The sequence below is a fragment of the Bombina bombina genome, chromosome 3 (assembly GCF_027579735.1).
Source record: "Bombina bombina isolate aBomBom1 chromosome 3, aBomBom1.pri, whole genome shotgun sequence".
In the NCBI taxonomy this organism is placed as follows: domain Eukaryota; kingdom Metazoa; phylum Chordata; class Amphibia; order Anura; family Bombinatoridae; genus Bombina; species Bombina bombina.
Genome location: NC_069501.1, coordinates 516138346 through 516150636, shown reverse-complemented (window position 1 = coordinate 516150636; position 12291 = coordinate 516138346). Strand labels below are relative to the sequence as shown.

The 12291-nt window shown below is 38.4% G+C and overlaps 1 protein-coding gene across 2 annotated transcripts in view; it reads right to left on the bottom strand.

Moving 5' to 3' along the window:
* Window positions 1-10868, bottom strand: part of UBE2T (ubiquitin conjugating enzyme E2 T) — an 88201-nt gene extending 77333 nt beyond the window's left edge. The window contains exons 1-2 of one of the 2 annotated variants that reach the window (XM_053706932.1): window positions 10809-10823; window positions 5422-5474 (exon numbers count right to left, since the gene is read on the bottom strand). The gene's annotated coding sequence lies outside the window, so the exon portion shown is untranslated. Of the gene's footprint in view, window positions 1-5421; window positions 5475-10808 lie in introns of both variants that reach the window. The other variant, XM_053706931.1, reaches the window with a different exon arrangement.
* Between the last annotated feature and the right edge of the window lie 1423 nt (window positions 10869-12291).

Genomic DNA, 12291 nt, shown 5'->3' with positions numbered 1-12291 from the left:
GTTTGTTTTTCAATTGAGTTGTACATTTTATAGGTCACATTAAAATGGAAAAGGTAATATTTTTGGCGAGTGCACACACATTGTGCTCTATATAACCAGTAGACTACCTTAAAAGCTTTAATGAATGCATTAGAATTTGTTGTCCCAGCTTTGACTGCGGAGCTGATTTCTGGGGACATACTAAACTGCATATCGGGATGATGGGATGATTGGCTGCAATGCTAAACACTATCACTAGGTGTCATACTTTTTACACACATACATGGTAATGACTGCTGTAAATCAAAATATGTTATTTTCTGCAGTGCTTGATACCAAGTTGCATAAAGAGTTGCAAATGTTATATATATACATATACACACACAGTTATATAATGGAATCGTAAATTATATAGAAATAGAAAAAATAGTCAATACTTTTGTAGGACTACATTAAAGGGACATTAAACACTAAATACACGCTAGATAGAATGATGCATTCAAAGAAAAGATTAGTCCATGACTAACATGTAGATGTATTTTTTAAAGTTTCATTAGTTGTTTAAAAAGTGACAAAATAAGTGTAAAGTTTTAGTGTCTATAAAACACTGGGAGCTGCCATGTTGTAACTTGTGTTACCTTCTCTGCTGTGGCCAATTAGGATCAGTTATAAATAGGTCACTAGAGTGTGCAGCCAATGGTTGTGCTGGATTTAACAGTGTTCTGTACTTCTATTTCTAACAGGAACTGAAAAGCTCACAATTTCAGAATGGAATTACAGGCAAAGAGGACAAAATAAATAATGAAAGTATATTGCAGAATTGTTTTATTATATACAATTTATCCTTTTATATTACCATCTCAAAGTGTTTAATGTCCCTTTAACTATTTAATATAGTACATGCATGTGCAAAGCACCACCTGTGCTGTTTTGATTGGAACCTGGGACTAGATGTTTTAAACATGGGGGTTATGGGTTACACGTGCCAAGGAAAATATTTGTTTTATTTCTGATAAGCATATGGTTATAATTATTTTTCTACATGGGGATTATGGGTGCGATATCATGGTTACACATGCAGTTGAACACATTTGACCTGTTTCTGATAGGAATATAATTAGATTTTTATTTTCTAAATAGGGATTATGGGTGGAATATCATGGTAATGCATGTCAAGTAATATATTTGACTTGTTACTGCTAATAATATGGGTATACATATTTTTATATAAGGGGATTATGGGCGGAATATCATGGTTACACATGCCAAGGAACATATTTCTGATAGGAATATGGGTATAATGATTTTTCTACATGGGAATTACAGCTATGACTATGGCCAATGGCCGAAATGCGTCAGCTGGCCTATGAGGCTACCGGCACAACCCGGATGTTATTGGGAACAGTGTGGAGGATGAAAATGCTGTCTAGCAGATTTTAAATGCCTGGAAATAAAGTATTTGGTTTTTAACTAAACGGATTCCCTGGTTTGCATTGTTTGTTTTGGATTATTATTGCCTGATACCGGGTGGAATCTGGAAATTTACGGCACAGCTGGGATGAAGTATTGTGCAAAGCATAGGAACAAGGGGATTGCCACACACCAAAGCCTACCCTGATGAGGAAAGGTGAGCAGTGGACGTTTAAGTGTCCTTTGAATTCATTTATCTCTCACTTTGTGTGGACCGGGGTACAGGCTGTTTTAACAAATATTGTAATAGTGTGTGAGACACACGGTGTCTGGGATAAACAACGGCCCTAAGTACGAGCATTGACACACAAGATAGTACATAAATCCATACATCCCAGTTTGACTACAAGCACAAAACAGGCAAGGATTGACAGTTTCATTTTGAAGGGGTATACACTTTTGAAAGTTTATTATGGGTGGAATATCATGGTTACACATGCCAAGGAACATATTTGATCGGTTTCTGATAGGAATATGGGTATAAATTAGGGCTGGGCGATATGGGCAAAACATTTTTTTTTGTGATTGCGATTTTCTTATAAATGACTATAACACCTTAATTTTTCAATAAAAAATGTATTTAAGACTACAGAATCTTAATGTACATGTTTCTCAGCGTCCAAAACATGGCAGGGAACTGCACTCTCATACTGGACCGGGTACAAATCCAATGACCCTGCAACATGCTCAGCCCTGGGTGCCACTGGCACTCACAGGAAGCTGTGCTGCTCCCAGAGTCACAGGCAGTTAACCCCAGTCAGGTCTGGGTGCAAGAACCATAGGGAAAATTACAAAACAAATAAATACAACACACAGAGAAAACCCAGCACTCACTTACAAGCTCTCAGCTAAGATTTAAAAGCAAAAATGGAAAGGTTAGTTACCGCATCTGGCCAAATGGGACAAGCCCAGGTACCTCGTCAAGGTCCTTTCCAATACCTGGGACCCTAAAACAGCCACACAATGCAAGCTTTCAAATCCAAACAAACTGGGGACAAGGGAAGGGTGCACAGGAATATGTAATATATATATATATATTTTTTTTAAATAAATTGTTTTAGCAAACAAGCATCAACCATACAGGATTCACTGCCAGGATGTGGAACTATCTAGTTGTCACATGTTAGATAAATAAGTGCAAGTACAGCAACTCAATGTTGATACGTGACAATAAGGCAGATAATATATGCCTATACCAAGGTTTACTATAGTGTCATCTCTCTCTCCCAAGGTACCGGCCTCTTCCAAATATGCAACGGTATAAAGAGCTAGTATGTCTGACATAAATATCCCACCTCATGCAAGGACACTAATCATATGCCCCATATCGTAGGTTCCTTTCAATCACACTAAGGGAGAATCCATTCAAGTACCCTATTGTCTAGATGGTACTTCTCTAGGAATGGTCGTTAAAGCCGTGAAGGAATTGGCGCCAAGCCCCGCGGGGTGCCACATCCACAGTAAATACAGGCTTCAATAAAAAAATAAAAAAAATAAAAAGACCTATAGGTCCAAACACGCTCCGTCCGCAGTCTTGAGGCACAGCCTGAGAGCGCGCAAACATATAGGGAACAGTCTGTTATCAAGTTTGCTGTGATCTAAGCTCTACAAGCCATGAGACTAAACTAGACCAATCCTGTGGCGGTAATATCGAGAGTCCTACTGCCGCAGGATCGCAGACCTCCCTTACTGCTGTATCTCCCAAACAAACTAGATCGACTGAGGGCCACTACGGAGCCGCAACTCCAGTCCGTATAGGGGAATCCCATCATGGTGGGCGGGGTTATAAATTGTGTACTCTCCCGGTTTTAAAACCGCAGCAATTAATAGCGGTTTAAAACCACATGCGCGATTAATCGTGCAGCCCTAGTATAAATATTTTTATATATGCGGATATTGGGTGGAATATCATGGTTAAACATGGCAAGGGAAATATTTGACCTGTTTCTGATAGGAATATAGGTATAATGATTTTTCTATGTGGGGATTATGGGTGAAATATCATGGTTACATATGCCAAGCAATATATTTGACTTGTTACTGCTAAAAATGTGGGTATAATTATTTTTATATATGGGGATTATGGGTGGAATACCATGGTTACACATGCAGAGGAACATATTTGACCGGTTTCTTATAGGAATATGGGTTTAATTATTTTTATATAAGGGGAATACGGGTGGAATATCATGGTTACACATGCAGAGGAACATATTTGACCGGTTTCTTATAGGAATATGGGTTTAATTATTTTTATATAAGGGGATTACGGGTGGAATATCATGGTTACACATGCAGAGAAACCTATTCGACCTGTTTCTGATAGGAATATGAGTATAAATATTTTTATATAAAAAGGGTTAAGGGGCAGAATATCATGGTTACAAATGCCAAGGAACATATTTGACCTTTTACTGATAGTAAACATGGGTATAAATATTGTTTATATGGGGATTATTGGTGCAATATCATTGTTACACTTGACAAGGGACATATTTGACCTTTTACTGATAGTAAACATGGGTATAAATATTGTTTATATGGGGATTATTGGTGCAATATCATGGTTACACTTGACAAGGGACATATTTCACTTGTTACTGCTAAGAATATGGGTATGCAAATTTTTATATATGGGGATATGGGGGAAATATTACAGTTACACATGCTAAAGAACATATTCGACCGGTTTCTTATAGGAATATGGGTATAATTATTTTTCTATGTGGGGATTATGGGTGAAATATCATGGTTAAACATGCCAAGGAACATATTTGACCTGTTTCTGATAGGAATGTGTGTATAATTATTATTCTATGTGGGGATTATTGGTGGAATATCATGGTTAAACATGCCAAGGAACATATTTGACGTGTTTCTGATAGGAATATGGGTATAATTATTATTCTATGTGGGGATTATTGGTGGAATATCATGGTTAAACATGCCAAGGAACATATTTGACCTGTTTCTGATAGGAATATGGGTATATTGATTTTTCTACTTCGGGATTATGGTTGGAATCATGGTTACATATGCCAAGGAACACATTTGACTTGTTACTGCTAAGAATATGGGTATAAATATTTTTATATATGGGAGTTATGGGTGGGATATCATGGTTACACATGCCAAGGAACATATTCGACCTGTTTGTGATAAGAAAATGGGTATAATTGTTTTTCTACATGGGGATTAGGGTGCAATATCATGGAGTTACATATGCCAAGGAAAATATTTCACTTGTTACCGTTAAGAATATGGGTATACATATTTTCATATATGGGGATTATGGGTTAAATATCATGGTTACACATGCCAAGTAATATATTTGACTTGTTGCTGCTAAGAATATAAGTATACAATATACATATTTTTATATATGGAGATTATGGGTGGAATATTATATAGTTACACATGCCAAGTAACATATTTGACCGGTTTCTGATAGGAATATGGGTATAAATGTTTTTCTACATGGGGATTATGGGTGAAATATCATGGTTAAACATTCCAAGGAACATATTTGACGTGTTTCTGATAGGAATATGGGTATAAATATTTTTTAACACATAATGTGCTGTTGTCCTCAAAATGCTTTATTGCATTCACACTCTCTGTCCCTCAATTGAGTTTCTTGAAGCAGACTGGACTTGGATTGCCCGAAACAAAGTAATTCTTATGAAGGTGGAGTGCATGTCATCCTAAATTCAAACATTATATGTAATGGTCTCAAATATGTGAGGAGTTTTGACAGCAAGATACACAGCAAGATACTGCAAGTTGATTACTCATACCTGACCACTAAACAAAGAACAAAGCACACATTTGTAGCAGGAGAAATACAGCCCACCAAAGGTCAAAATAACAGAACAGGACACACAGGCGGACATCAGTACTTTCCCCTCCCGTTACTGCAAATCAGAAGGCTGGACATTTTGTTCCTCTTGTTACTGCTTTGGTGATGCTCACCATGAAGAAAAACAGATCATATGTGTTGTGTGTCAATACTGGTATCACCAGAACTGTGGAGGACAGAAGGATTAGACCACCAACATATTTCATTTGTTTACAGTGCCAAAGAAAATAGCAACAAATTTTAGTATTACTATTTAGTAGAATGTTAAATTGTCATTTTAAAAATGTTTGGTACATAGCTATTCAAAACAATAAACATGTAAATTAAAAATTACAAAATAGTTCTGATAAACAGCTCTTAATGTGAATTTAAATTGCCGGGATAAACTGGATGTTTATTGACATTGAATTCCACTCATGGAGACACAAAGTAGAACACTCTTCCTGTCCAGTTATTTAATAATAGTTTACATTTGTAAATTACTCCTCATATTTTTCCCTTTTGTTATGTTTAGCATGAACGATTGAAAATTCTCAATTCCAGCCTATGTATCATGCCGATGTATCATGCAGTGTATGCGCGAGCCTTTTCGGCTCGCTGGAAACAAGAGTTAAGAAGCAACGGTCCTAAAACCGCTGCTCCTTAACTCGTCCCCCGGTGGACAGTAATCATCCCGATCAGATATGATTGGGTAGATTGACACCCCCTGCTAGCAGCTGAATGTGCAGGGGGCAGCATTGCACAAATGTCGGCCTTTATCGATATGGGGCGGACATGATCCGCTACAGCGGATCATTTCCATTCGCACATTCATAAGTCGGCCCCTAAATAAAGGAAGCTATCCTCTTGTCTTGTAAGGAAGTCTAACCCACTGTTTCACATCAATACACATGAGCATATGAAAATGCACTTGTTCAGTAAGAATGGACCGTTTTCTGTAAGACATTTATTGTGTTTGTTGTTATTATGGCCTTGGTATGGACATAATCTATATTGATGTTTCAGATGCATGCTCCATCTAAAAATAGTTAGGTTAAAAAAAACTTTATACATAAGTAAGGTCTCTGCAAATTGAGACCCTATAAAAACTAGAGGGCTGGTTGAGTTTGTGAACTAAAAATATTTCTAGTGTAGAATTTGTAGAAAAGTTTACTTGTAGCCTGTACTTCTTGTAACCAGAAGTATTAGAAATAGGTCAAATGTGTTCCTTGGCATGTGTAATCATGATATTTTACCCACAATCCCCACGTAGAAAAATAATTATACCCATATGCCTATAAGAAACAGGTCAAATGTGTTCCTTGGTATGTGTAATCATGCTATTACACCCATAATCCCCATGTAGAAAAATGTTATACTCATATTCTTATCAAATACAGGTCAAATATATTACTTAGTATGTGTAACCATGGTATTTCACCCATAATCCACATGTAGAAAAATAATTATAAGCATATTCCTATCTGAAACAGGTCAAAGATGTTCCTCGGCATGTGTAACCATGATATTGAACCCATAATCCCCATGTACAAAAATATACCCATATCCTTATTATAAACAGGTCACATGTTACTCGGGATGTATAATCATGATATTCTACCCATAATCCCATTACATAAAAATAATAATATTCTTATCAGAAACAGGTCAAATGTGTTCCTCTGCATGTGTAACCATGATATTCCACCCATAGGGACCGCATTATAAAGTTCAGAACGGAGCTTGATGCCCTTGTTTCCACACAAGCCTTTAGGCTCGCCCGAAACGGAAGTTATGAAGCAGTGGTCTAAAGACCGCTGCTCCATAACTTGTCCACCTGCTCTGAGGCAGCGGACAGAAATCCACCTGATCGAATACGATCAGGTTGATTGACACCCCTTGCCAGCGGCCGATTGGCCGCAAATTTGCAGGGAGAGGGCATTGCACAAGCAGTTCTCAAGAACTGCTTGTGCAATGATAAATACCCACAGCGTATGCTGTCGACATTTATCGATGTGCGGCGGACATGATACGCTACATCGTATCATGTCCGCTCGCACTATGATAAATTGGCCCCATAATCCCAATGTATAAAAATAATTATAACCATATTCCTATCAGAAACAGGTCAAATGTGTTCCTCTGCATGTGTAACCATGATATTGCACCCATAATCCCCATGTAGAAAAATAATTATAACCATATGCTTATCAGAAATAAATCAAATATTTTCCTTGGCATGTTTAACCCATAATCCCCATGTTTAAAACATCTATTCACAGCAGGGATAGGCAAGGTGTCCGTGACTAGCCCTTGCAGTGTTCACCCCAACCTTAGTATATATTTTTTTCTAAATAAATAACATAAAATGTAGTGTGAATAAAGTTAGTGGCTTATCAAGAGACTGCTAGCAATATTGGGCGATAAGTTATGGAATAAAGCCTGAGTGAAATACTGGATGTGTATCTGCATCTGTATAACAACACCCAGCTCTATACAAAGACACAGTAGTGATACTGGCACATGTTTTTAGCAGACAAGGGCTGGTTATAGAATCAGTGGTATCTGCATCAGTAAAATAACACCCAGCTCTATACAAAGACACAGTAGTGACACTGGCACATGCGTATAGCCAGACAAGGGCTGGTTATAGGATCAGTGGTATCTGCATCAGTATAATAACACCCAGCACTATATAATGACACAGTAGTGACACTGGCTCATGCGTATAGCCAGAGGATGGCTGGTTATAGGATCAGTGGAATCTCCATCAGTATAATAACACCCAGCGCTATATAATGACACAGTAGTGACACTGGCTCATGCGTATAGCCAGAGGATGGCTGGTTATAGGATCAGTGGTATCTGCGTCAGTATAATAACACCCAGCACTATATAATGACACAGTAGTGACACTGGCACATGGGTATAGCCAGAGGAGGGCTTGTTATAGGGTCAGTGGTATCTGCATCACTATAATAACACCCAGCACTATATAATGACACAGTAGTGACACTGGCTCATGCGTATAGCCAGAGGATGGCTGGTTATAGGATCAGTGGTATCTGCATCAGTATAATAACACCCAGCACTGTATAATGACACAGTAGTGACACTGGTACATGGATATAGCCAGAGGAGGGCTTGTTATAGGGTCAGTGGTATCTGCATCAGTATAATAACACCCAGCACTATATAATGACACAGTAGTGACACTGGCACATGGGTATAGCCAGAGGATGGCTGGTTATAGGAATTAGTGGTATCTGCATCAGTATAATAACACCCAGCACTATATAATGACACAGTAGTGACACTGGCACATGGGTATAGCCAGAGGATGGCTGGTTATAGGATCAGTGGTATCTGCATCAGTATAATAACACCCAGCGCTATATAATGACACAGTAGTGACACTGGCACATGGGTATAGCCAGAGGATGGCTGGTTATAGGAATTAGTGGTATCTGCATCAGTATAATAACACCCAGCACTATATAATGACACAGTAGTGACACTGGCACATGGGTATAGCCAGAGGAGGGCTGGTTATAGGATCAGTGGTATCTGCATCAGTATAATAACACCCAGCACTATATAATGACACAGTAGTGACACTGGCACATGGGTATAGCCAGAGGAGAGCTGGTTATAGGATCAGTGGTATCTGCATCAGTATAATAACACCCAGCACTATATAATGACACAGTAGTGACACTGGCTCATGGGTATAGCCAGAGGAGAGCTGGTTATAGGATCAGTGGTATCTGCATCAGTATAATAACACCCAGCACTATATAATGACACAGTAGTGACACTGGCTCATGGGTATAGCCAGAGGAGAGCTGGTTATAGGATCAGTGGTATCTGCATCAGTATAATAACACCCAGCACTATATAATGACACAGTAGTGACACTGGCACATGGGTATAGCCAGAGGAGGGTTGGTTATAGGATCAGTGGTATCTGCATCAGTATAATAACACCCAGCACTATATAATGACACAGTAGTGACACTGGCACAAGGGTATAGCCAGAGGAGGGCTGGTTATAGGAATTAGTGGTATCTGCATCAGTATAATAACACCCAGCACTATATAATGACACAGTAGTGACACTGGCTCATGGATATAGCCAGAGGAGGGCTGGTTATAGGATCAGTGGTATCTGCATCAGTATAATAACACCAAGCACTATAAAAATAATGTTTTAACATTTCAAATGTACCTTGGTGTCTTTCACTAAGGTCTGTACTTTGGAAAATGTCCGCAACAGCCTTTGTCTGTGCCTATCCCTGATTCACAGGTTCCTATCAAAACAGGTAAAAAGGTGTTGCTTTGCACATACATGTACTATATTAAATTAGTAACCTGGTCTCACAAACGTATTGACTCATTTTTCTATTATATTATTTACTGTGATTCCATTATAAAACTGTATATATATATATATATATATATATATCAGCAAGTGAATAGTTAAAGGGACACTGTACCCAAATTTTTTCTTTTGTAATTCAGAAAGAGCATGCAATTTTAAGCAACTTTCTAATTTACTCCTATTATCAATTTTTCTTCGTTCTCTTGCTATCATTATTTGAAAAAGAAGGCATCTAAGCTTTTTTTGGTTTCAGTACTCTGGACAGCACTTTTTTATTGGTGGATGGATTTATCCACCAATCAGCAAGTACAACCCTGGTTGTTCACCAAAAATGGGCCGGCATCTAAACTTACATTCTTGCATTTCAAATAAAGATACCAAGAGAATGAAGAAAATTTGATAATATGAGTAAATTAGAAAGTTGCTTAAAATTTCATGCTCAATCTGAATCACGAAAGAAAAATTTTGGGTACAGTGTCCCTTTAAACATTTGCAAAAGCTGTTTGCAACTTAGTATCAAGCACTGCAGACAAGAACATATTTTAAGTTACAGCAGTCATTACCATGAATGTGTGTAAAAAGCATAGTGACACCTAGTGATAGTGTTTAGCATTGCAGCCCATCATCCCAATATGCAGTTTAGTATGTCCCGATTTCTTTTTTGGTGCTTTTCCTCACAACACTGGCAGCTGACTACACCACTCTATGAACTTCATTCTAAATTAAAATATAGGTTGTGACTTGCCCGTTTGCTTATGCCTTGCTCCTGACTTGTATTTTACTTTTAAAATGTAACGGGTCTAGCACAGCTCTCACGTCTGAAATATCTGTGGTCAGTGTGACCTGATTATAGATATATACTGTTAACAATCGCAACTAACAAATCAAACTATACATAACTTTTAACCTAAGACAAAGCTACTCGCTTTTCAAGCTAGTGTCACTACACACAATTATATTACATAACGCTATGATGCAGCTGTTGTATCACTAATAAGGGGTCCCTCGCTACGGTGTATACAGCGTCAAATAAAACCACTAAGCCTTGCCTATATTAAGTACATGGGTTAAATTATTTAACGACAAAGTATAACACCGTTTAAAATACTTGCTGTCTTCTATATTCTATTTGCAGCTTACCCACGGCAGAATAATTAACGCGCGCTCAACAACTACTAGCGGCTAGTTCCTATTCTGCCGAATGACCCATACACTGTCACACAGTCACGTGGTTAAGCGAGCACATGATACAGTTGAAACAAAGGGCGGGACGTTTTTAAAGATATTTTACCTGCATAGTGATACTATAGCTGACTGTGATTTTGACGTGTCGTGAAGCACAAATGAGTAGCATCTTTTCAATTAATTTACTGAAGAAACGATTTAGGCCTAAATGCTAAGAACTCTCAGTGCGCTAATTATTTTCAGTTTTATAACTTGGCCTGGTCCCATAGCTGAGATTATTAGGAATGTGAAAATATTTTTAAACATAGATATGAACCACTGGAATGAAGCAGACCATGTTACTAAATTCTCTTATTCTGCTGTCCTAGTACCTAGTGTGATCAGGCATGCACTTTCATAAAAATGCGACTGGCTTAGGGTTGCCACCTTTTGCCCAGAAAATTCCTGGACACTTTGTAAGTGGGCGTGGAGAGGGTGTGGCTTGGGGCGTGGCTTCTCGCGGCCTCAAATTCATTATGAAATCAATTTATATATATATATATATATATATATATTATATATATATTATATATATATATTATATATATATATATATTTATTATAGATTTATATATAGATTTATATAGATTTATATATATTAATATATATTATATATATATATATTATATATATATAATACATATTATATTTACACATAATTAAGGCAGCCCCCACAAAAAAAATAACCATACCAATTTGAATTTAAAAACAGCAGACACAGCCAAGTGTTACTCACAGTTTCTCTGAGTCTGTGGCTGCTCTGCACTTGTTGGCTTAGGAGGAAGGCTACTGCACAGTCGACAGGAGGTGGTATACACATGTCCGATGGATGAGGCACGTCACGAAAAACCAATGTTTAGAAACAAACACAACCAGGTGACTGAGTAAACCGTACGACTTTACGTGAAAAGAGCGCACATTTACTAATAGTCACATCTTACCTTAGGTGTATGAGGGGTGTCAAAAAGCCGTAGCTTGCAAAATGTTTTGTGGGGCGGGGTGCCAGGACAGTCCGGTATAGGAGAACTAGAGCCTTCCCTCTGATGCCTCCGATATCCCGGGGGGGGCTGAGTGGTACCATTAAGGTAACAATGTCATTTTTCGGCAGGCAGAGAGACAGCTCGCCGCGCAGCCACCGCACCAACACCTGCTTCAAAGCTCTCTCTGCCGCTCTCAGCTGCAGCGCAGCCTGCATCCGGATATGACGACTCCCTCGACCCTCTTTCCCCCTCCCACTGTCCGACTCCCACTGTTAAAAAGTTTGCAAATATACTAACTTAGTCTAAGTGCACTGCTGTTAACAGAGGAATCCTCACATGCATCGCTCCTGTAACCCCCGGGCTAAGCGCTCCTCTGGCCAGCTAATTTTTTGTAAAGTCTGCTCACTGCTGCGCCAGGG